Raw genomic sequence first — 6,000 nt, 5'->3', positions numbered from 1 at the left:
GTATAATGTGAAGCGTTAAATTGCGGAACTATTGGATGAGTGTCGGTATGAACACCATAAGTATTAGTTTCGGCTTTGTTAATTTTTTAGTTTGGAATCGCATTCAAATCAAATTGGTAAATAGTCAATATGGGAAATCGATTTAATTTGGGGGGAAGGTTAGTAAAATCTAGATTTGAATTTGCAAATATTGCAATATAAGCAATTTGAGTTTTTTTTTAATCTTTGAATCTTGTTAATAACGAAGATCCGCAAATATTAGGCAAATATAATAGGCCAATAATGTCATAGAATCAGCAGGCTTGATGCTTTTAATGTGTGATTCAACGTAGTAAGGCTAAGAACATTAATCCATTAGGTGCGAGTTTGAGCAAGATGAGTCAACGTTTAAGTTTAATAAACTTTCTAATAAGCTTTAGTAATTATGGTTAAATCTAATTTTAAATGGTTGTGAATAATTAATCCCAATAGTTTTTTTTATATAACAATGCGAGCTTTAATCAAGCTATAATTGATTTCTTTTGAATATTAGTTGTCGAATTTCGTAGTTTATTTACAATTTCGAATTTTTTCTTTTTTTTAGTAAAATTCCTTTCCATTAATATTTGTCTTAATCTAGCAATTAGTATGTTACGTTTTCTTATTTTTCTTAAGCTCGTAATTAATTAGGATTTTTTTTCTTTATTTTAGAGACTAATTTAAATAGAAATGTATTCACTTTAGGATATCCTTAAAATAAAGGAGACGTGCCTCGCCACAGTAAATCACAAATTGCGGGGCCCTCAATAAAAGGAATCAATAACCGGATAGACTTTGGAGTTGGCCGTCTAGTGAATTTTCACGGCCCCTTCCCAAAATAACGATACGATAGTCTCTTTAGGACGCGCCTTAATTAATCTTACCTTCCTAAACTCGGGTGTGCATTTATGTGACCTAAATCCAAATCTCAACGGAGTAGAAATGTGTCGCTAATCACGGGTGCATTGATTGTGACGTAGTTCGAGATGCATGTCCATGGCGTTGCAAATTCCTTTAAAAAATAATGAATGAGGCGAGCCTCGACAAACAAGAATACACAAATTGCGGGGCCCTCAACGGATAGTTATTTCGAATGCTTAGATTTCGAGACAGGCCGCATAGCGAACTTTACGACTTTTCTCAAAATAACAACGCGTTAGTCTTTAGGTGCGTATTTAATAATGTTATTTTCCTAAACTCGCGTGCACATTTATGTGACCCAAATTCAAATCTCAACGAAGTTGGAGCGTATCAAAAATTGCGGGTACATTTATGTGGCGCAATTTGAGATGCATTCTCACGACGTTGCAATTCTTTGAATAAATAATAACAAAGCTGTAAACAGTTAAAATTTGCACGTAGGTTCATAATTGTATAAAATCAGATAATCAATCCGAATATGACGGTTGAGCGACCGTGCTAGAACCACGGAACTCGGGAATGCCTAACACCTTCTCCCGGGTTAACAGAATTCCTTATCCGAATTTCTGGTGCGCAGACTGTTAAACAGAGTCATTCCTTTCCTCGATTCAGGATTCAACCGGTGACTTAGGACACCATAAATCTCCCAAGTGGCGACTCTGAAATAAATAAATAAATCCATTTCGATTGTCCCTTAATTGGAAAAACTCCCCTCTGCGCCCCTTTGCGGGGGCGCGGGTGAAAAAGGAGGTGTGACATTAGCCCCAAAGCTGCTGACACAGGTCAAACATCAAGATTTTTTATAAACTAATCTCGAAGCAGCTGACACAGGTCAAACATCTCAGTGTCAAGGACGGGTAAATCGCGTGCGTGGTTTCTTTGCTTGGGTTGGACAGAACCATTGTCTGATCTTCTTACACGCCATTTTTAGAATTTCAGGGTTGAATTCCGGATCGTCTTCATATAACCTTGGAATGAAATGGGCAACAAAATTTTCCCTTGATACTTCATCTTCCGGAATGTTAAAATCATTCTTGACCGTCGTACCACCACCGCGTCCCTCTCCACCCTTACTGCCCATCTTTCCTGTTTCTTTTACATTATAATTCAATGTGTCTCATTGTATTCCATGTATTTCATTGTATTCACTATCTTTTTTTCTCATTGTATTTCAATATATCCCGATGTATTCTATGTATTTTATTGTATTCACTGTCTCGCTATATGCCATGAATGTATTCATAAGTTTTTTTTTAATTAATATAATTTATGTATTCAGATGTATTATTTAATTTCTCTGAAGATTGCTATATTTTTGGGGTATTTTTCAGTTGAGAATCTTTTTTATAACTGAAAATACAAATTTTGTGTGTTATAATTGAGTTTGTTGAGTTATATTAGGAGTCTATTATGTTAAATGATTCACTTTCCATTTTAAAAATAGTGTAATCCCCTATTTCACGCCGTGAATACAGTCAAATACAATAATTTGTCTAGCTATAATCCCATGTTTCACTCCATGAATACAGTTGAATACACTCGAATACAACAACTGATTAGCTGGACTTCCCCGATTCACACCTATTTTTGCTACTGTATTCAAGAATACAATAGCTTAAATACATCAAATACATCTTATAACCACATAAAAGGTATCTATAATCCGTAATATAGCAAATGGTATCTATAGATGGCTAATTACTACTAAAAGGTAGTGCTTTATGAAAATTTCTCTAATAAATAATCTTGGAAATTATCGGTCCTTAGAGTTTGTAAAATGGGTCATTTAGTCCATAGATAATTGATACCTAAATAAATAATGGAAAATATCAAGTTAATTAAGCTAAAACTAACGTCTTGCACCCAAGGGTGTCGTTTGGTCCGCAGGTCAATTAAATGAGTGAAAATTATGGGAGACCAAAATTCACGTTAGGAGTAGTTTTTTTCCATTTGTCTAAGTGTTGAATGATAGAGTTACCCTGATACATCTACCAGTAGGAAGTAACATGTATTCAATGAAATAGTTAAGAAGAGCACTAGCTGGTTTACATGTCAGATTCAAGGGGAGGTACCTTGGTGTATGTTATTCGCTGGTGACATAGTGCTGATAGATGAGGCACGAGACGGTGTTAACGAGAGACTAGAGGTTTGGAAGTAGGCCCTTGAGTCTAAGGGTTTTAAGTTGAGCAAGATTAAGATGGAATACCTGGAGTGCAAGTTCAACGCGGAGCCGAAGAAAGCAGGCATGAAAGTGAGACTTGAATCACAGATCATCCCCAAGAGAAATAGTTTCAAGTACATTAGGTCGGTTATCCATGGAAATGAGGAGATCGACGAGGATGTCACATATCATATAGAGGTGGGTGGATGAAATAGAGATAGCATCCGGAGTCCTGTGTGACAGGAAAGTGCCACTGATACTTAAAGGGAAGTTTTATAGAGCGGTGGTTAGATAGGCCATGTTGTATGGGGCTGAATATTGGCCAGTTAATGACTCATATATTCAGAAGATGAAAGTAGAAGAAATGAGGATGTTGAGGTAGATGTACATACACACTAGGATGGATAAGATTTAGAAAGAAGATACTCAAGAGAAGGTGGGCGTGGTTCCTATGGATCCCAAGATGTGGAAAGCGAGGATCAAATGGTTCTGGTACGTACGGAGGAGAAGTTGGGATGCCTGGTAGAGAGATGTGAGCGGTTGATTTTGGTGGGTACGAGAAGAGGTAAAGGATGGTCTAAAAAGTATTGGGGAAAGATGATCAGGCAGGTCTAGCGTGACTTCAGATTTTCGAGGACATGACCCTTGATAGGAAGATGTGGAGGTCACATATTAGGATTGTAGGTTAGGTGGGTATTTTTTTAATTTCTACTTCGTACCAGTGTGAGGCTAGTCTGATAGGGTTTTATCTCCGACTGCTAGTGGTTAATGCTGTGTTCACACTATTATCCATTTTTATTATGTCGGGCCTTATTTACTAGTTATTGTTATTGCTTTTCTTCTATTTTCTGGTTTTTATGATGCTTTCATTGTCACGACCCAAAAACTAACCTTGTCGTGATGATGCCTATTGTGGTACTAGGCAAGCTGACACATTAACAAAACAAAACGATATTTTCTTTTTCAAGATAATTCCATGGCTATTTAATATACAACCTTCGTAAGGAGTTCAAATCAAAATAAAGTGCGGAAAAGAAACTATTCATGAACATCTACTACAATTTGTCTCACAATATCGAGACTAACATAATATGGAAAATAACTAAATATAACTAAAGGAAGATAAGAGGGATAAGAGCAGGGCTGCGATCGCCAGGCAGCTACCTTGCTATCTCCGAGAAAACCTGTAACTGGAATAGTCAACAGTCGCTACCGTGTCCAGATACGCCTAGATCTGCACACAAAGTGCAGGGAGTAACGTGAGTACGTCAACTCAGTAAGTAACAACACTAAATAAAGGTTGAGAAGTAGTGACGAGAAGTAATGCAAATAAGTTCATATCAAAGAAACTCAGTAAAGTACGACTCACTTTTAAAACCATAGTTTGAATCAAATCAGCTTGTTTAAATCCAGTTCTAGTAAAATCGTTTTAATATATCTTTCAACAATTTTCAAACAAAGGCTCAATGCAAAGGTGAGCAAAAATGGTGAAATCATAAATGACCCCTCAGGCAAACCTCACCATCGCTCATATACAGTCCCTCGGGCAAACCTCTCACCATCACTCATGCCTCCCAGTCACTCAGCACTCGGCACTCAGTAGGTACCTGCGCTCACTGGGGGTGTGCAGACTCCGGAGGGGCTCCTTCAACCAAAGCGCTATAACAAGCAAATCATGGAATAAATCAATCAAGCCTCGGCCTCACTCAGTCATGAATCAATAAAACATGCTGCGTCGTGCAGCCCGATCCCATAAATATCATCACAAATCAGGCCCTCGGCCTCACTCAGTCATAAACCTCTTCAGACTCTCTGGCTCTTAAAATAACAAAGTTTTCAGCCCAAACAACATTTATATGATGCATCAAAAGTAGATCAATAGAGACTGAGTTATGAAATAAATAAGTATAAACATGCCTGAGTATAGATTTCCAATCGAAAACAATGAGAGGATAACAAGAAAAGACCTCTAAGGGTCCAAACAATACTAGCATAAGGCTTAAACATAGCATCCAACCTGATTTACGGAAGTTCTTTCTAAAACAAGTGAGAAGCATGTAGTTTCAACAAAATATTCAACTTTACGGTAGATACGAGACGGACCAAGTCACAATCCCCAACGATGCATGCCCACACGCCCATCACCTAGCATGTGAGCCACCTCAAAATAGTCACATGACACAAAATCCGGGGATTCATACCCTCAGGACTAGATTTATAATCGTTACTTACCTCAAACCGATCAAATCTCTACTCCGCGATACTCTTGCCCCTTGACTCAGTCTCCAAATGCTTGGAATCTGTCAACAATCAGTACAATACCATCAATATATGCTAAAGGAATGACTTCCACAAGAAAAACTACCAAATTAGACCAAGAACCTGAAATCGGCTCAAACCCGGCTCCCCAGACCCATATCTCGAAATCCGACAAAAATTATAAAACTTGAAAGCCCATTCACTGACGAGTCTACCCATACCAATTTCATTAAAATCCGACCTTATTTGGTCCCTCAAATCCCCAAATTACTTTCTCAAGAATTCTTCCATTATCCCCAATGTTTTATCCCCAATTCTCAATTTAGATGATAGAAATCAAGATGCAATTATGGAATTTAACCAAAATCAAGTGAAGAACACTTGCCCCAATCAACTCCCTGAAAATGTCTTCGAAAATCGCCCAAATCTGTGGTCTCTAGCTCAAAATATGAAAAATGGGCTCAAACTCTCGATTTTGAATATAAGTCTACCCAGATTTTACTCTTCACGAACGCGGCTTCCCTCTTGCGTTCGCGTAGAACAACTCCACTACCTCCTCACGTTACTCTTTGAGAACGCGCCACGATCCTCGCAAACGCGATGCCTTACCAGCTCAACCTTCGCGAACGCGACCACAACCT

The sequence above is a fragment of the Nicotiana tabacum genome, chromosome 18 (genome assembly GCF_000715075.1).
Source record: "Nicotiana tabacum cultivar K326 chromosome 18, ASM71507v2, whole genome shotgun sequence".
In the NCBI taxonomy this organism is placed as follows: Eukaryota; Viridiplantae; Streptophyta; class Magnoliopsida; order Solanales; family Solanaceae; genus Nicotiana; species Nicotiana tabacum.
Note: the sequence above shows the minus strand (reverse complement) of the source record.